The sequence below is a fragment of the Dendropsophus ebraccatus genome, chromosome 10, assembly GCF_027789765.1.
Source record: "Dendropsophus ebraccatus isolate aDenEbr1 chromosome 10, aDenEbr1.pat, whole genome shotgun sequence".
Classification (NCBI taxonomy): domain Eukaryota; kingdom Metazoa; phylum Chordata; class Amphibia; order Anura; family Hylidae; genus Dendropsophus; species Dendropsophus ebraccatus.
This window is the reverse complement of record NC_091463.1, coordinates 24,787,249-24,808,720: the sequence shown is the minus strand read 5'-3', so window position 1 is coordinate 24,808,720 and position 21,472 is coordinate 24,787,249.

Below are 21,472 nucleotides of genomic sequence, written 5' to 3'. Positions count from 1 at the left end.
AAGGAGTGTCCCTATAGAAAGCTGCTAAACGGTGCACAAGCAATACTTGGTTGATTTTAGAAAGATATAAATCTATGGGTGGGCTATTTGTTAATGCAAAAATGTTTTTTTTTTTTTGTTTTTTTTTTGGGGGGGGGGGGGGGGTATACCACTTTAAGTTACAGATAACATGGCAGAATGGCAACTAACTGCATGTAAAATGGAATTTCCAGTAACTGGTTTTCTCCACAAGCTGCATTTAAGCAATTGAGTTTCAACATTGTTCATAACTGTGGAATCGAAAAAGTAAATAGTTGTTCATTGTATACTAACTCCCTTGCAAGTAAATGGGAGTTTTGAAAATAGCATACTGTAGCACTTACCAAATGGAAAACCCCATAACTCCTATAGAAGTAAATGGGAGTTGCAGAAACAGCATTCCCTGCTAAGCGTTCTTTTTTCTTTACTATATGGAACATACCGTGTGTTGAAAAGGATATTGGGAAACTAGTTTAGAAAGCCCGGGGTATTATATGTCATGTAAGTTCATGAGTAATAAAATTGGACATACTTCAAAATGATGTATACGGCATTCTATAGATTTTACTTCCCTCCGATTACAGAACATCCAGATATAAAGACAGAATGTCCTTCATGTGCTGCTCCTCTCCCAGATTTTTGGCACAGTATATGGACCTGCCAACAGGCACAATATTTTTAAGGCGATGTCGTAAGCAATGTAAGAGTCTACCAGAGTACTCTTGGATCCAAAACGTACTTTTCTATTGCAAGTCAGGCTTCCGATGAAAAAAGGCTAAAAGAATAAATGTTACATATAATGCTAAAATGGATACAAACCTCAGCTCCCGCAGATTTTACCTTTCAACTATTACACTTCACAATATAACTTTATTCCCGCTAAGGATTTATGTCACATGATGAAATGCATAACTATAAATAATACTAGATCAGCATAAATATAATTCTGAGCTAAGAAAGCAAATGTCTGCAATAGTATATCACATATATTTATATCAGCAATTTCATTATAGTCCGGGATATCACTAAGTAATGTACATTCTATGCTATAAAATGGTGGAGGAAATAATTTACTAATGCATGGTACAATTGTAGTGATGAATGCTATCAATAATGTGCAGAAATAGTCATTTAAAAAACATACCTGGCTATAAGGGTAACCAATATGGGTTTATAAGAATATGTTTATAGGAATAATTATCTACATGCTCTTGTCTATTTCGTTTTAAATATATCATCTATGTGGTATGGAAGTCCAGGAGTGGTGTTGAGCGGACTTGCCAAACTGTTTGGGTTTGTCTGGGGATGATTGAAGTTCTTAGTTGTCATGGTCTGGCTCCAGTCTGGTTCATAGTGGTTATGGTGGCTGGCGTTCTTCCACCAGCCCTTTTATTCTCTTTAGGCTAGCACAGTGATGATATAGTGATGAGCGAATAGTGAAATATTCGAATATTCGATATTCGTACGAATATCTTCCGAATATTTGAATATTTGATCGAATATTCGATCCCATTAAAGTCAAGGGGAACAAGTATTCGATTATTGAAAAACATCTATTCGACTACTTGGAGGTAAAAACTGGAATCTGGGGGATTTGAACTCTTATCGAATATTTATTGAATATTTGGCGAACTATTCGATAATATTCGATAGATCGAATACCTTACTATTCGATCGAATATCTATTCGATCGAACAGTATTTGCTCATCACTAGTGATGAAGAGGGCACACTTACAATTTCCTTTGCCCAAGCAAGTTTTTTTTTTTACTTTTAAGCTGCTACTGGGGATACTACCTACAGGGGGACCTGACTACTGGTAATGCTACCTACAGGGGGACCTGGCTACTGGGGATACTACCTACACGGGGGCCTGGCTACTGGTAATGCTACCTCCAGGGGTACCTGGATACTGGTAATGCTACGTACAGGGGGAGCTGGCTACTGGGGATACCACCTACAGGGGGAGCTGGCTACTAGGGATACTACATACAGGGAGACCTGGCTACTAAATATAATGACTTTATGTTTTGACTACTAAATATAATACCTATGAATACTACAAAAGGGGTGCCTGTATTTTGGGATTACTACCATGGGGGGGGGGGGGTGCTGGTCTGTTAACTATGTGGGGATGGGCTGGCTATTGGGGCTCAATCTACTGGGTGGGACATAGCTACTGGGGATACTACCTACAACTGGGGACTATGTGTATATTCGCTGACTGGTGTTGGTTGGGGTGCCCTTGATGTGAGATGCAAATTATCAGCCAGACTTGTGTACCATAAGTAACTTGTGTTAGTTATGGTTCCTTTTGCTTTGACAGAAAGGTTAACAGAGAAGTCCGGTGTCAGTCATTTTTTATTTTTTTCCAAGAGTCGGGGAGGAGGTGACTGAACATAACAACATGCACCTACCGCCCCAGATCCAGCCCAGGGGTCCGCTGTCCCCTGCTCTTGTTCCTGGTCTTCCGGCAACTTCCTGGTCTGAGCAGGGACCTGGCTTGTGATGTGTCAGCCCCGCTTAGCCAGTCAGCGGCTGAGGTGGGACCCTTCTTCTAAATATTTGCTCAAGCAGTGACCTAGACTTGCATCTCTGGGTTTTGAAGTTCTTCAGATGGGGTTGGTATCCCTAGTCCCTGGTCCAATATTTGGTGTGCCAAATCCCTGTCAGGGAATGCTGTCAGGCACAGCTGCAATCTTTACTTAGTAACTATGTGCCCACATCTATACCGTACACGTGTAGCAATTTGGATAAGGGTAATCCAGTCATATATTGAAAATCTTTCACAATCCGTGCTTTATGGTAAAATCTTTAGATAACAATATGTAGGGGCCATGACAATGGTAGATTTTCAGAGGCCTCTACTTCCCAATTGACTCTATTATACAGTTCCTTCCAATGTTCCTCATACAATATATAAGAGTTTGAAATGTTTTCATGTTAGACTTTTATATACCTCAGAGCTATAGCTTTTATCTTCCATTATTGTTCTCCTTTGGGTTCCCATCTTTTGTCTCTGGTAAATAGAAGACATCCAAGAGACATGCATTCATGTTTCATGCTATAGCACAGTGGGAAGAGTATTCCGCTGCCTTGTTGGGGTGCTATCTACAAGTTATCATCATGCTCCCTGTATAATGGTAGGAAGTGGTGTGGGGCAAATAATTCAAAAAAGGTATCACTGGTAGAAGTGGTTTCATCAGCTGATCTTTGGGCTTCTCTAACCACTATAGATGGAAAAGCCAGGACTGGCAAGATTTTTCCCTAACTATTTTTCCTTTTGTTTTTTTAAGTTCGGCGCTCCCAAGAAGGGGAGGGGAGGACCATACTAATCTATCATAACTCACCTGTCCCCGTTCCTGTCCAGCACTGGATTGCCGCCCCAGGATCCCCACCAGAACCTGGGATCTCTTCTGAGTCAATGTCACGACCCGGCTGATGGACTGGCAGCTTAGCCAGTCCGTAACTACTGCGGGACACCACTCCCGTCACTGATGGACTGAGCATACAATCCATCATTAAGGACGGACATTTTCCCAATACTTGGGGGGGGAATGCCTTCTGATGAGAGTCCTGGAGCCAGTCATGCGGCCAAACGTGGGCACAGGGAGAGGTAATTAAGAACTGGTTGCTACATTCCCCTCTACCCTTGCTGGCTGACCATTATTAAAAACGTCTGAACTTCTCCTTTATGTCCTAAACTTGATGTCCTATAATGACCTCTACATCCTAATAGGGCATAAAGATCTTAGTCAATGTGGAAATTTGCAAACTTCCCCAACAATATGATACTTCTATATATGAGAAAAGGAAGCAACACTTTTTTTTTATAGAGCTAAAAACCAACCTTGACCTGGTGGAGGTACTAGACATTAAAATGGTATTCCAACAAAAACATCTTCAGATATCATCTACAGGTTATTATTCAGGAATCCATTGTCTACCATGAAAAGCTGTGCTATCTTAAAATGATAGATAGTTGATGAATGAAGAATAACAGATAAACTTCCCAGAACTATGGCACTGACATCATTTTTACTATGCGAAAGTCATCTCTCTTACAGGTGTAGTTTTTCTTAGCTGACAAAAACTACAATAATACAAAATGATCTTACAGTATAATTGGCTTCCTTAAAGCGCAGATTTGGCTTTCTCTTAGTTTGTCTGGAATTTGAACATGTTTTTCTTTCCAGAATAGTCTAAAGGGGATGGGGGTGGGAGAAAAGTCTGTCACTCAATTCTGTATCCTTAACCCACCCTATCTTTGTTAGTGCGCGTAGACTGGACAATGAGTGTAAGAAGCCAATACAATGATCGGAATAGACATAAGCAGACTGCCATATTATATGAAATCTGATTTCCTCTCCTTAGCTTTTTTAGGATACTATCCAGCCATATACCAGGTGAATAGCTGTTTTTTTAGACACAGAGATTATAAGAGTATTTCTAATTTACACTCTTGGAAAAAAACAAGGGAACACAAGAGCGAGAGAGAGAGAGAGAGAGAGAGAGAGAGAGAAAGAGAGAGCTACCCCTCTATGGAGATTGACAGACAAACCGAGGTGATATATTGTTATAAAAGTTTTACTGCTCTCAGTGAAACAAAATAGAGTTGTTGCTATCAAAAATATATGAGCAAGTCCGAGCAAATCTATATTTTTTTAGCAAGTGCTGGGGAGGGGGAGAATAAAAGAAATAATCTTACCTCCCCCGCTCCAGCACTGGTGGCCATATATGGCTCTTCTGGTCCCCGGGTCGCCTGCCGCTTTCTGGTCTGAGCGGGGACCCAGGTTTGTATACTGTTAAATAATCCTAAAATCTTGCAATTTTCATTCTGGCCACTAGCCCTGAAACTAACCTAAAAATATCTTGTTCTTTACCAATCATTTCTTAGAAGTGTCTTCCTTATCATTACATGCAGGAGTACAGTACAGAGTACAGAGAGATGACAGATGTATATAGAGCTGTAACAGTTTACACCAGTTCCTATTTTATACACTTTCATAATTCTGGGCAGCTACGATAAGAAATACTTACAAAAAATCTATTCCTGAATAAAGAACTATTCACCTGCTAACACTTTTCTACTGTACTGTAAATTATTAGAATAACAGTATTAAACTAACACTTCTATGGACCTTAGTTAACATATTACAAATATAGGTTACCACTTCAGAGCATTCTACAATGTATAAGTATATAATTTATAAGCTTTAATACAATGGAAAACTAAAAAAAAACAAAAAACGAAGGAATACTTAACTCTTAAGGACCCATGCCGAACGGTTACGTCATGGAATCCTGTCACTCAAGGACCATGCTGAACCCGTATGTCATGGAGTCCAGCTGTGCTTTGAAGTGAGCTCAGAAACTGCAGCTGCTATATGCAGCCAGGTCCTTGCTATGTACTGATGCTACGTACTGATGTTCAGGGGCCCTATTGGTAGAGGGGCCTGGATTCCCCACAGCAAAGTGTCGCCTGCCTCCATGGTTGAAGCTCACGTTGCTCATTGGGTCTCAGAGCAGCTTACAGCTACTCAGGACAGCTTGAAGTGACTCCTCTAGGACAATCCTTCACCCCTGCTACCCCAAGATGGCACCTTAGAAGGGCCAGCTCACATACCTGCTGCCACTCCCCCTACCCAGCCTGTCGCAGTGTCTCAGGGTGGCTCTTGCAAGGGCTCCAATAGCACTGCACAATTCTATATCCTCCTTCCCCAGGATGGAGTCTCAGAAGGGCCAGCTCGCATGCCCCATATTCCTCCCCCTCCCTACTTAACTGGCTCGGCTCAGTCCCTCTGCCTTTGTTCTCCCAGCTCTTCGGTGCACACATGAGCTAGGACAGCAAAGTAATATTGTGGGACTGCACCGGGCAGGGTCAGTATTGGGAAGGGGGAGGGGGGTCCAGAGGCCTGTACAATATTCATGGGGCCCCATACAGTTTTTTGCTATGGGGCCCCATGAGTCATACCTATGCCCCTGCTGACGTTAAAGGATCAGGTGCCAACATCTTGGATCCAGATACCACAAGATGACTTTACTTTGTGGATTCCATGCCTCAGTGTAATAGAGGGGACCCATACAATAATAGGCAGGAGATGTAATGTAATGGCTTACCAGTGTATACCCTCCTCTCCAATGATTATCCTTTGAGGCCATGAGGAGTTTTACCATGTACTCTAGAAAATAAGCAGATAAGCTATAAAGCATAACGCCCTATTTTCTATTATTGATGTGCTTAATAATGCGTGTTTTCAGTTTTCTACCCGTCCTCCCCACATCCTGAAACCTGCATTCACAGTCTAATAGCTACATTAACAGTGCAGCAATCTAATTACGGTCTTATTTTATGACTCTTTGTTTTTATCAGAATCAGAACAAAATATGTTTTGCTTTTTAGGCTCAAAGCATTGAACATTTTATATTACCTTTAAAGGAGGAGTCCGGCCAGACCAGTTTTTTTAGCAAGTGCTGGGGAGGGGGAGGATAAAAGAAATAACATAAACTTACCTCACCTTCTCCAGCGCTGGTGGCAGCATCTTTCCCCTCCGGTCCCCGGGTCCTCGGCCGCTTCCTGGTCTTAGCAGGGACCCAGGTCGTTACATGTGAGCTCCGTACAGCCAGTCAGCAGCAGTAGTGGGGTCCCACCTTGGCTGCTGACTGGCTGAGCAGAGATGCAGTATGCGGCCATGAACGCTGGAGCGGGGGAGGTAAGAGCATGTTATTTCTTTTATCCTCTCCCTCCCCAGCACTTGCTAAAAAAATGGATCTGGCTGGACTTCTCCTTTAGGTGCATCCTCCATCCTATTAATCAATTTGCCCAGAGAACTTCCCACCAGGTAGTCTTTTATATCACATGTACACCTGTAAAACTACTCCAATTCATTTTATATATATCGTCCCAGGGGGCATTATTATTTAGATCATGCTAATGCGCTAAATTCTTTTTATATCCTTACCATCACATGGGAAATTGCCGACCTCCTTATAGTGACTAATTATTTATATACCCACTTTAATATCTGTGTTCTGGTCAGATTATTTTTAATATGTGTGAACCAAAATTGTACAGAAGGGTTAATTTTCCAGAAGGTGTCTGTAATGTGGAAAATTACTAGAGTTAGCATTACTAGATAAGTCGTCAAAAGCATTGAAAGTGCAGTTTGATGTTTCCAAATATGAAATCGTACATGTGGGGAGAAGAAATCCTCAATCTCAGTGTTGTTTTGGCAGTTTTGTGTTAGTGAAGACTTTAGAAGACAAGGATTTAGGTGCAGTGATATCTGACACCTCTGAGTAAGTCACCAGTGCGACTAGGCGGTAAGGAAAGCAAATTGTATGGCGGGCTGTATAGCTAGAGGCATAACCAGTAGCAATAGGGAGATCGTGATCCCGCTGTATAGCGCTCTAGTGACATCACATCTGGAATACTGTTTCCAGTTCCCCTACAACAAGATATTGATAAAATAGAACGGGTCCAGAGAAAGAAAACTGAAAGAAAAAAGTTATGACTCGGCATGGAGTGTTAGTCCAGTGCTCTGGGCCGCCGCCGCTGCAACCCCTCTCCCATCCGGCGGTATTCAGCATATGTATGCCTCCATGTGCAAGGTCCTGGCGCTGCCGTTGCTTTGGCCCCCCAGGCGCCTCACCTATCCGTGCTCCTGTTCCATCCTGCCCTGACTAGTGCGTGTCAACTAATTGGTTGTTGCACCTAAACACCCCACTACAAATTTGTGCATCTCCCTGACCCCTCTGTTGGAGCCTCTGCATGCTTCTCGGAGGCACATGATGGAGCTAGGACAGTGTACACTTCCGAAGCACTAATGTGTAAGTCCAGTTTAAGAAGGCACGACAGTTAAAGGAGAAGTCTGGCCATTTTTAAAATCCAGCAGCCTGCAGGGGCAGGGTGAATTTGATAACGAGTATGAACTTACCTCTCCCTGTGCCCTTGGTGACCTGTGGGATTGGCCTCAGGACCCCTGCCGGAAGGCATTCTCTGCTGATGGACTGGCCGCTCAGCCAATCAGTGACTGGAGCAGCGTCCCCCCCAAGTCACTGACTGGCTGAGTGGTCATGACGTGTCGGAGATGCCGGAGCCTGGCGGGGGGTCCCGAGGCTCGTCCCACCACTCACCACAGGCATGGGGAGAGGTAAATTCGTACTCATTATCAAATTCCCCCTACCCTTGCTGGCTGCCAGATTTTAAAAATGGCCAAATGTCTCCTTTATTGATAGCCAGACACATATTGTGTTTTCTTTCTCTTTATTACATGAATGTAATAGCAAACTTACTTTCAGTCTTCCAAGCCAGGAGACACTCTTTAAAGTTACAGGAAATGGTACTGCTGTCTTTCAGTTTTCCTGAGGGGCCAAGTCTTCAGCACGTAGAAAAAGTCACAAGTTCTTTTATTGCAAGGCCAGAGGAACACTACAGATGGTCTTCACAACTTTTGGGTTCCTCAGGCATGTCCCACATCAATTTTGTGTCCTCAGCTCACTCATTGCAACCTTTAGCAATTGGCCTCACTCACTTTAGTGTCTTTCACATGCGCATTATTTTTTTCTTAGCTTCACGAGACTCCACACTATACGACCCTGCCTCACCCCTAGAAAAGAAAACCACACTTTGCTTATTTGTAAGGATGAGTGTTTGGGATGTAAAGTTCTTTAAAAACGCCAGGCCCTTGTGTTTATATGGGGAATATCCTTATGGAGCTAGTTTCATGGCTGGGAAAATATCTGGAGTTGCCAAATTGCTGAAAGAAAAGATATGCTGCTGTTGTTCCATTTCCATTTTGACTACTCCTTCTGAATATGTTTCTGGATTATGAATGTTAGAATCACCGAGAAACAGTTTGCATTCTATCATCTGAGAATTGTAACAGAAAGCTGAATGTTCTGAAGAATGTTCGGAAAACTAGCCTCCAAATGATCTCTACCTATTCTCAAGGTGTGGGCCAGTGTAATGCTTAAAAATGTCTAAATCTGAAGTATTTACAAGCAACAATTATTTTAACTAATTTGTAGTGAATTAATCAATCTGGTATTAATCAAATCCATTCAGAATTTTACAGAATTTTAAATTGGAATTTTTTTGTGATTCACTAAAGGTTTCTCTAAGCAGCCAGGCATACCTGTATTCCTGGCTTAATCCAAAAATTAACTATAAAAATACTCACCTGCGCCTGTCTGTAAGAAAGATCTGGATTTTCAGAATTTTCCTACAGGGTGATCAGTAAATGGTCACTAGAGGCTGGAGAGGAAGGTGTAGGTCTGGGCCTGGCCATAGATTGGAGTTGTGAATATTCAGACACTGCCTCGTAGAGGAAGAAGAGCAGAGATTTTGGGCCCTATTACACAGGCCGACAGGCCAATAAATAATGAAAACTGGCGCCGATCTGCTGGATCAGCGCTCGTTTACTGAGCCTATTACATGGCTTGATGATCGTTTAGCAAGGGCTGCAGGGACATCATTAATGATGTCTGAACAGCTCTCGCCCTTAACTGTTCATACATTACCACTCCACATTTCTGGTCTCCTCCTGCTTTCTGCTCTTTTCCTGACACCACCTGCTGCAGCTTCTCCAAGCTGACAGGCTGCTCAGCCAATCACAGTCCTGGCCAGTGATTGGATGAGTGGCCTGTCAGCTCAGAGAAGCTGCAGCGCGTGGTGCCGGGAAAAGAGAAGAAAGCAGGAGAAGGCCAGGAGCATGGAGAGGTAATGTATGAACAGTTTATTTAATCGTTAGCCATCAGTTGTCGATGGGGGATGATTTTAGGTCTGAACCTAAAGAAACGATCAGCCGATGATTGTTTCATCGGCTGATCGTTGTCTCTATTACACTGAGCGATAATTGGACGAGTTGGCCTGATTCGGCAGATTATCGCTCCCTGTAAAAGGACCCTTATTTTAACAGGAATGGCTGCCCCTCTAAATTATCAGTAATAAAGAAAGAAAAATAGACATAAATAAATAGATAGAGTTGGTAAATCCCATTGCCACATGAACACACTTCTCATTCTCCAGCTCATCACTTGTCATGTGACTCCCACAGCCGTCTTGCTCTTCCATCATTCTCTGTGCTCAGGCTTTTGGCTTCCTTCAAAGAACACCTGGCACAATGATAGGTATCCGTACCTACTTCTCCAGGTAATTTCCTTGGTACTTCACAGCAGGGTACAATGGAAATGATTTATTGAGCATGTGCACATGTGCACACAAATCACTATTACTGATGAGGTACAACTGTGCCACAAACCCCCCACCTCAACCCCACAATAATTTTACACGTCTTCAGCAAGTATAGAGCTCCAAGACATCTATGTTGTTTCTAATTGATATAAATTGTGAGTAGCCACAATTATAGATGTGCACAATTCACCTCATTAAGCTAGTAAAATGACTGCTTACTACGGTTAGGCCCCCATTGATCTGATATTAACACTTTTAAGGGGTTAAGCACAAGAAATTTACAGAATGTAAACATTCTTCACACCGACTAGTAACACCAATATCACCTTTCTTCTTTTCTATCTCATCCATCACTTCTTTTCTGCACTCTTTTAGTGTATTAACATTAGATCACATGTGCAAAGTTCTCTATCATGTGCTGGAAGTCGCAGCTGAATTTTTTTCCCCATCATCTGTGACTATTTGCATAGAGTGTTACTGATTTACTAAAGGTTTTTGCCTGGTGAAATCAGCAAGCAATGTTGGGTGATGACATTTCTGAAGACTGGACATACTGTTGTTATTACTTACAAGGGTTTTCCTAGTACATGAGGTCAGGGATATCATTCCACTGCTGCTGTCTACTCAGCATTTACCTCTCGCATAGGACAATAGGAAAATGACTGTCTTCCTGTAAATAAAAATCAAACACTAAAAACATGAAGAACCATGAGGTCCGCGACCCTGCCCGCTCTCTTACTAGCTGCGGGGTGTCTCGTGCTCCATCTTGCTCCTTGGCCCCTGGTTCTTGCTCTGCTCCTGGTGCCTGGTCTGTGCACCACCCCTTCTCTGCTCCCTTGGGCCCTTGAAGACGGGGACACACACCCAGGCTTTGCTATGTCTTAAAGGGCCAGTGCCCTCATTACTCGCCTTGGTGAAGACCAGCAGCCCCTTAGTGGATCTGCGTAACCTCCACAAGCAGAGTCTATGTTCCAGCCATTATACATTAAGGCTATGTTCATACAACGTACGTTTTATAGCAATCACAGCCATTGTTGAAAATAACAGAAATGGCAGTTGTGGGTGACACGGCAGAAAGGAACGCCCACTCCGTAATATGTACACCCGGTACAAGCCCGAAGCAGTCTTATGTGAAAGAATCATGTGAAACGAGAGTAAGAATAATCGAAAATGGAAGACAATTAAACGTGAGTCAACACTCTTTTGTACAAATACATGAATTATAAGTCACAATAGTTCATCAATAAAGTGCTCCAGCAAGATTGGTGTAATTGTGGACAAGTATACAGGGCGAAGTGGCTGTAGAGCATACATTCTATAATACCTTATTGGAGATATTGGACATTTTATTCACACAGTACTATTGGTATATTGTGTGCACTGTTGTTGTAGTATTATTATTAGTAGTAGTATGCAAAAAATGATTCCACACAATAGCCTTATTTACTGGAACTATCAAGCTAGCCTTGCTGAGCAGGGTCAGACTAGCCCAGTAGACTACCAGAGGATTCTGTCGTAGACCCAGGGTGTATACCTCTAATATGGGGCCCCAAAGGTCTTGGAAAAAAACTGATTTGGAGCTGATATTATAGTGTAGAGAAACGTTTGAGAACATGTTAACAAAGTAAATGTTATCGTTAGGTGTTTAAATATTCAGTGCTATAAATGAGGGAACATTTGGGCTGCCCCCAGTCCTCTCCCCACTCTATGTCTGTGTGAGGCATTGTGTGGCCATCTCGTCATGTGGCATACAGCCGGGTGAGAATAATCTCAACGCAGACTTCTCCCTGCTTATCCTCCTGATTGGTCGTGATGGGAAGTCTCAGACCCCGACAGATGAAAACTTCTGACATGTCTCTCTGACAGTGCCGCTGTGAAATCAGATTTCCTATTAAACATTTGGGCTACAATGATAAGTATATACCAAACAAAACTCTCTATGGCATGGGTCTCCAAACTGCGGCCCTCCAGCTGTTGCAATACTACATTTCCCATCATGCCTGGACAGCCAAATCCAAAGCTTTAGCTCTCCAGGCATGATGGGAATTGTGGTTTTGCAACAGCTGGAGGGCCGCAATTTGGAGACCCATGCTCTATGGCTCCTAGTCCATACTAAAAATCCCCCAAAACATCTTGAAATTAGACCTGCATACATAAGAATTGAACACAATTCAACCATATAGGAGGAGATTTACCAGCCATCGTGTAAAGTGAAACTAGCTCAGTTGCCCCTAGCAACCAATCACCTTTCATTTTCCAGAATCTGTGAGGAATAAAAAGTGGAATCTGTTTGGTTGCTAGGGGCAACTGAGCCAGTTTCACTTTACACCATGTTTGATAAATCTCCCCCATAGTTCATAGTTATGGCAGCACCAAGATATTTGGATATTTGCATTTCTCTGTGTTTTTGAACACCAAGGATATCCCAAAATTCGAAATGTGTTGGATTTTTTTCTTATTTGTTTGGTACCTCGCGGTGTATGCTTTAACATGTTCTAGTACAGTTTTTGGATGTTAACTACACAGCTGGAGAGAAATTTATTTGGCATCTTCTAGTCCCTCCTTGGGATTCAGCCCAGCTTCAACATTCTCTTGTGTTTCCTTGTTGATACAGCCTCCTATGAAGTGTCCATGTGGGAAATGGCGGTGAGTTGATCTCCTTTTCTTCTATATTTTATAATATGTGCAACGATTATTTTAGAGGAAACTTCAAAAACTACGGTAGGCCCTCAAAATAAGTTTCTAAAGTGACCCCAATGAACTTTAGGCTGATATTGTGGTTGTCCATAGGAATCAATCACAGGGCAAAAAATATTTTTTTTTCCAAAGCAGAACTGAAAGCTAAACTGTGGCTGCTATGGGTAATTTTGACAAATAAAATATTTAAAGCGAATGTATTACTGGTACATAGCCTTGTGTTTTTTACATAAACAGACCGGCACCAGTACGAGTATGCTGGTACCTTGGTCCTTTTTTGAACCGTCCCCCATTTTCCACGCACAAGGCCGGGCTATTCCCGGGCTCTGGCCCAGCATACAGCACTCAAGGCTGGCCCGCCAGCCCCCGGTGTGATGAATCCCCTGTCCTCTGTGACGTGGCTCCATCAATGGAGCCACTTCACAGAGGAAAGATCATCACCAGTGCTTCATGCTGGACCAGAGCCCGGGAATAGCCCGGCCTTGTGTGTGGAAAATGGCCAACAGTTTAAAAAAAGGACCGTGGTTCTGGCATCCTCGCACTGGTGCCGGTCTGTTCATGTAAAAAACACAAAGCAATGTACCGCTAGTACATTCGCTTTAAATGTTTTATTGTTATCAAGAAACAACAGCCGTTTTTGCAGATTGCAGCAACGGCCCTTGTTTATTAACAGTGGCCACCTGCATTTGTTTCTGTGAAACACCAGCCGCACTGTATACACTCTGTATACAGTGCGGCCGTTGTTCTGGACAAAAAAATGACATGTCTATTTTGTGCGGCCGTACTATCCATTGTGTGCTGTGGTTAACTGGCGTGCAGGCAGAGCCAAATGCACCCCCATTCCAAATAAGAGAATGGGATGTTCATCTGGCCATCGGGTCGGGTGAACATCACGGAGGGCGGACAGTGTTTGACACTGCATTGTCAAACATCTTCCGCTCTCATGGCACGTGTGAACGTGGCCGTAAAGTGTATAATAGGAATTCTATTCAGTAGTTCATCTCATTCTTTCACATTTTTCTAACTTTTTTTTTTTTTTGTAACTAATAAAACTTTTCTTCCAGACTGTAATGTCAATGTATTTATAATAAGTAGCATGGGATGACATGGAAGATAAAGCTGGTTATGTCTACTGCTCATTCAGAATCGTGAACCAGGCAGATGTTCAGTAAGCCAAAAGACTTTAGTGTTTGGCTGAGAAGCTGTAATTACTTGCACTGCTAGCTGTATCATTGACGTATGTTATATTTGTTATTCCCTTTTTGGACCTCTATGGGCTCATACTAGAATATCGGGTCCCATGTTTATGTTAAACCACACACGGCCTGACACGGGAAAAAACGTCCTCTTCCTGGAATGCATCAATGACGTCACCCACGGCTAATTTAAAACCCCAAATCTTCCCTTTTCCTAGAAAGCTAAGATAACGTGTCCGTTCTGACTGCTAGAATGGCTGAACTGATGAGCCGAGCAAATTGTAACTATATACATAAATTCCTATATATTGTTAATAATTCATCACATATTCATCGTATTGCATTCTCATATTTGTTACCTTTGTATCTGTTACATGAAACAAGATGAGGAGGACCAGGCAATGGAAAGTGAATGTAAGCCTCAGTCACAAATAGCCTGTGTTATCTTGTGCATTGGAAGTAAAGGCAAAAGGAATATTGCAACATTGGAACATATCCCCCTCCCTGAAAGGCCATTACAGATAATATCATTAATCTTTTTTTTCTCAATGGCCGACCCGAACTGTCTGATTAGCTTGGCAGATGCAGAAGTTCAGCCATGGCTGCTTACTCCACGGCAGAAGGACACTTTTAGAAGGGATTCCTCATACCATAAGGGTTATAAAGTCATGAGTTGGTTCCAGAAACATAACAGAGAGTTTAGCTGCATAGTCCCCAGATCTTAAAGGAGGAATCTGGTTCTTTATCAAATTAATATAATGTGATGGTGGAACAACAGAAAAAAAATACTCACAGCAAATCACTGTCAGGTCCTGCTCCAAGAGATGAACAGCAGGTGACTGAAATACGAAGGATAGGATCTGCAGAAGGATGATCCGTGGCGGAACAGGGTAACAATAGGTAAGTATAGTAGATATATATATATATATATATATATATATATATATATATATTTATTTTACTCATTTAACACTATAAAGCACAATGGTGAGGCAAATATGGAACGGCACTGCTTAGAGGAGAAAAAAGTCCAGTAAACTAACCATGTCCAAACAAACATGTTAAAATCTCATGTAGCAAAATACATTCCAAACATTAGCCTAGACGCCAGTGTTTGACTGCTTTTGTTTACAAAGACTAATTGTTTTGTCAACTTTTTAGTGACTGGGGTGGGTAGATGTGGAGAGAACCCCACATCTGTCAGTGGTGGTGCCCAAGGTAGTGGTAATTCAGATAGATAGTAAAAAGGACCCGGCACTCACAAAGTAATTCTGCTAATTTATTTTAGTGCGGTAGACATCAGGTACAGTAAGGAGTACTCCTGAAAGTGTCACGGTCATTAAAATTTTTTTGGAAGAAATCAAAAGTACAGGCGATTTTAATCCCTTAGGGACCAAGCCTATTTGAGCCTTAATGACCAGGCTCATTTTTTCAAAATCTGACCTGTCTTACTTTATGCGCTTATAGCTCAGTAATGCTTTAACATATGCTAGCAATTCTGAGATAGTTTTTTTGTAACATATGGTACTTTATATTAGTGGCAAAATTTGGTCACTATCTTTTGTGTTTTTTGTGAAAAACATAAAAGTATCATAAAAAATTTAAAAAATTTGCACTTTACAAACTTTGAAATTCTCTGCTTCTAAAAAAAGAAAGTCGTATCACATAAATTAGTTACTAGGTCACATTACCAATATGTCCTCTTTATTTTGGAATAATTTCGTAAACATATTTTACTTTTCTTGGGTGTTACAGGGCTTAGAAATGTATCAGCAAATTACCAATTTTTCATGAAATTTCCAAAACTAATTTTTTAGGGACCAGTTCCTTTTTTAAGTGTGTTTAGGAGGCTTGTATACTTGAAACCCCCATAAATGACCCCATTTTGGAAACTATATACCCTAAGGAGTTAATCTAGGGGTATAATGAGCATTTTAACCCTACAGGGGATGGAGGAAAGTATTCACAATTAGGCCGGAAAAAAATGGAAAATAGAAATTTTCAAATAATATGTTCGTTCAGATTAAATTATCTCAATTTCACAAGCAATATGAGAGAAAAAGCACCCCAAAATGTGTAATGCAGTTTCTCCTGAGTACAATGGTACCCCATATGGGGGCGTAAACCACTATATGGGCACACAGTGGGGCTCAGAATGGAAGGAGCGCCAATTAGCATTTTCAGTGCAGATTTTGCTGTAGTTTTCAGGCGCCAGGTGCGTTTGCAGTGCCCCTGTAGTGCCAGCGAAGTGAAACCCCCCCAAAGTCAGCCCACTTTGGAAAGTTAACCCCTCAAAGAATACGTCTTGGTGTGCGGTGAGCATTTTGACCCCACAGGTATTAGAGGAAAGTATTCAAAATTAGACAGTAAAAATGAAAAACTTGAATTTTTCCAATAATATGTATGTTTAGTTTGAAATTTCTCAATTTCACAAGGAACAGAAGAGAAAAGGCACCACAAAATCTGTAACGCAGATTCTTCCAAGTAGAAAGGTACCCCATATGTGGGCATAAACCACTGTATGGGCACACAGCCGGGCTCAGAAGGAAGGGAGCGCCAATTATCATTTTCAGTGCAGATTTTGCTGTAGAAGTTTCTGAGCGCCAGGTTGCGTTTGCAGAGCCCCTGTAGTGTCAGCAAAGTGACCCCCCCCCCATAAGTCACCCCATTTTGGAAAGTGCACCCCTCAAAGAATACATCTTGGTGTGCGGTGAGCATTTTGACCCCACAGGTGTAAGAGGAAAGTATTCAAAATTAGACAGTAAAAATAAAAAAAACTAGAATTTTTCCAATAATATGTTTGTTTAGTTTGAAATTTCTCAACTTCACAAGGAAAGTGAGAGAAAACGCACCTTAAAATCTGTAACACAGGTTCTCCTGAGTACAACGGTACTCCATATGTGGGCATAAACCACTGTATGGGCACACAGCAGGGCTCAGAACGGAAGCGCCAATTAGCATTTGCAGTGCAGATTTTTTTGAAGAAGTTTCCAAGCACCGGGTGCGTTTGCAGAGCCCCTGTAGTGTCCGCAGAAGAGAAACCCCCCAAAAAGTCACCCCATTTTGGAAATGGCACCCCTCAAAGAAGTCATCTTGGGGTGTAGTGAGCATTTTGACCCCCACAGGTATTAGAGGAAAGGATTCAAATTAGAAAGTAAAAATGAAATAAAATGAATTTTTTCAATAATATGTTTGTTTAGTTTGAAATTTCTCAATTTCACGAGAAACAGGAGAGAAAATGCACTGCAAAATTTATAAAGCAGGTTCTCCTGAGTACAACGGTACCTCATATGTGGGCATAAACCACTGTATGGGCACACAGCAGGGCTCAGAAGGAATTGAGCGTCATTTTGCTGGTGCAAAACCGCAGCTAGTATCGGTTATTAGAATAGCGCAGTTGCTAAAAAAAATTTTTTTTTAAATAAGATTACAGATAATCTGGAGTAGGGACGGGCAACCTGGGAGTATTTACTTGCTATCTGGGGTGGTACGAGCAGTCTGTGGCAATCTGGGGTGTTTACGGGCAATCTGGAGGTGTTTACCGACTATCTAAGGGTGTTTACTGGCTATATGGGGTGGTAACGGACAATCTGGGGGTGTTTACTGGCTATATGGGGTGGCAACGGGCAATCTGGGGGGGGGTAACAGGCAAACTTGGGTGTGATGGGCAATCTGGGGGAAGAGTGACAGGCAATCTGGGGTGGGTATGGCCAATCTGGGGTGGTTACGGGCAATTTGGGGTGGTTACGGTAAATCTGTGGCAATCTGAGGTGGTTATGTGTAGCCTGTGGCAATCTGGGGTGGTTACAGGCAATCTGGGGGTGTTTACTGGCTATCTGGGGTGGTTACGGGTAATCTGAGCGGTTACAGGTAAACTGGAGTGGTAATGATTAATCTGGGGTGGTTACAGGTAATCTGGGGTGGTTACAGGTAATGCGAAGTGGTTACAGGTAATGCGGAGTGGTTACAGGTAATGCGGAGTGGTTACAGTTAATCTGGGGTGGTTACAGGTAATGCGGAGTGGCTACAGGTAATCTGGGGTGGTTACAGGTAATGTGGGGTGGTTACTGGTAATGCGGAGTGGTTACAGGTAATCTGGGGTGGTTACAGGTAATGCGGAGTGGTTACAGGTAATCTGGGGTGGTTACAGGTAATCTGGGGTGGTTACAGGTAATGTGGGGTGGTTACTGGTAATGCGGAGTGGTTACAGGTAATCTGGGGTGGTTACAGGTAATGCGAGGTGGTTACAGGTAATCCGGGGCACTTGACTTTTTATCCCGTCACCAATGATTTTTGTTGACAGGGGACAAAAAGTGCCGGCAGCATTTGGAACAAGTGATCAGTGGTATATAGTATATACCGCTGATCACTTGTATCAGGACCACATCGGCTAGTCCCTGATCATTGCCCCATGCTCTCCGCCACCTCTGGTGGTGGAGAGAAAAAGAGTTTGATCTTTTTTTAAGGGTACAAACACACTTGCGGTATCCGCAGCGAGTTTCTGGCTGCGTATTTGCAGCGAGACCCGCTGAGGATCCTGGCCATGTGTACTCAATGGCAGACAAACGAGTTTGTCCGCAGCGAGTTTGTCCGCAGCGACTTTGTCCGCAGCTCGCCCCGTTAACTCCCCGGACGCCGGAGGCTATACGTCACCTGATCCCGGCTACGGGGCTCCCGATGTCTTTGCGGCCCGTTCAGTCAATCAGTGCTGCGGTGGGGCAGCGCACTGATTGGCCGAGCAGGACGTGCCGGGAATCAGCGAAGGACCAGGTGATGTATAGTCGGGACAAGGTTATGTATAGTCTCCAGCGGCCGGGGGGTTAATGGGTCGGCCTTTGGACAAACTCGCAGCAGGGATGTACATCCCTGCTGCGAGTTTGTCTGCCATTGAGTACACAGGGCCGGGATCCTCAGCGAGTCTCGCTGCGAATACGCAGCAAGAAATCCGCTACAGATACGGCAAGTGTGTTTGTACCCTAAGAAATTAATCACTGCGAACAATGTATTCATCCCCTCTCACTGTGGATTAACGGTGAGAGGAGATGAAAGCATGCAGTGCCCATTACTGGTGTCTGCCTTTATACTGGTAATAACGGCGATCGTCGGTGCGGGGACTGACCGGGACTGACCCCACATTCTGCCCCAACTTCTCAGCGATCTCCGGTAGCTGAGAGGAAGGGGCTACGGGCATTACCGGCGCTGCTGCACTATTCTGCACCATCGCCATAAAGAGCTGATGGCAGCAGAATAGAGCCCATTAGTGATCGCCATAAAAATCCGTAGTTTTATATGTATATGACTTTTTGATCTCTTTTATGACGTATTTTCTAAAGCAGATTGATAAAATACAGCTATTCAGGTACTGTTTTTTATTTATTTTTTACAGCGTGTGTCGTGCGATATAATTATTGATATCGTTTTATAGATTGGGTCGTTACGGACGTAGCGATACCAAATATGTATATGAATTGTGTTTTTGATCACTATTATGTAATGTTTTATAGTGTATGGGGAATGTAATGCATTTTTATTATGGGGGAGGGGGGGCTGGGGGGATTGTGTTTGGTGCACTTTTTTTTACTTTTTTACACTAGTGTACATTACTGTACACTAGTGTAATACTTCTGCTTCTGCAGTACAGTGTATTGTATCATGTGACCATCCTGCTGAAAGGCAGTAGAACAGCCACCCCTGTCAGCAGGATGGCTTATCCATGGTAAGCCCGGGGGCCTTCATTAGGCCCCCGGAGTTACCATGGAGATGTCGGGGGATCGGACGGCGCCGCGGGACCTCCAATCATGTAAGTGGACCTGCGGCGCCGTCCAGTACACACCGAAACCCGGTAGATGCCGCTGTCATACTTTGACAGCGGCATTTAACGGGTTAAACTGCCCGGAGCGGAGAATCCTCCACTCCGGGCTGTTACAGGAGGGGGTCAGCTGTCATACTGACAGCTGATCCCCTGCACTGCCGCCGCCGGGTGGCAATTCATTCCGATGCGTACGCCGTTAAAAGGCGTACGCATCGGAATAAAGCCCATTAGTGGCCGCCGTGAAAAGGCAGCATGGCGGTCACTAAGGGGTTAAGAAACTTTGTAATTGGGTGTACTAGCTGAAAAATGAATTTTTATCATGAATAAGCAGTTTGAACCTCTTCCCCTGTCTCCATTGTTCTCCTATGGAGAGAGGGAAATGGGACACCAAAACAGGACAACAAAGAGTTAATTTAAATATACATCACTGGGCTCTCTCCTCTGTTGTCACCACTGACCTATCTGACCTCTGAATAGCTCCCCCCCCCCCCCCCCCCGGGGCTGTATTAACAGCTGCTGCTGCCCTAGGCACTAAACCTGAAGACGCCCCATCTACACGCACCTATTGGCGATACCAGACCTGACCAATAACACCATACCCCACACACCCCTGGAAAAGACACCAGATTTACTGGCAAGTCTTAACGGGAGGAGGGAAACTAAAAAAATAAAAACAAAATAATTCGTTTTTTCTGTCCCCCTGCTCCCTGGTGTTGCCCCCCTGCAAGGTGCTGCCCTAGGCACCGGACCACGGGTGCCTAGTGGTAAATACGGCCCTGCCCCCCCCCATGATTTCCTGATTCTGAGCAGTGGATGACAGAAAGGAGAGGAGGGGGGGACCTGGGAAAAGTCTTTTTGAATGCAGATAATGGCATATTTGCCTAATAAACCCCAATTACAAAGTTTCTTAATATCGCCTGGACTACTGATTTCTGCAAAAAAAAAAAAAAAAGAAATTAACGACCGTGACTACAGTCATGTAGTCTGTAGAGGCTGAGCAGAGTTGATGATATAACTTGGGGGAAACAACTTTGAGCTAAGAGACAAGATCCAGCCAAACCTTCAGGGACAACAAAGGATGGGGTATTGTCTTGGGAGAGAGGGAGGTTCTAGAACTATTGAGACAACACTACATTGTGTAGTTCACTTTTAGCTTCCTGTCAGCTCTTTGCTAGCAATAGGAATGTATATGCCCAAGATAATGAAGGAAAGTGCATAGCAGAGAAGTAACAATGGAAATGAAGATCAGAGAGAACCCCAGGGTGGGGAGAATACAGTAGAAAGAGAATACTCCAATTAAAATGATCACACAGTGAGCTTGTAGCCAAGGATCAAGAGCATTGGGAACACACAACTACAATGATAGAAAAAACATGTTAGAAAAGAACAGGATAAAAGAGGAAGAGAGATGGAAGGGGAGGGTGAAGACAACTTGATGGCCAGAAGCAGAGTTAGTGTGAGGGTGGGGCTATCGATTACAACTGTTATGCTTATGCAATCAGAATGAAACCCAGTACATGTACAGACTTGTACGGGAGTTACATGCTGCTGATAT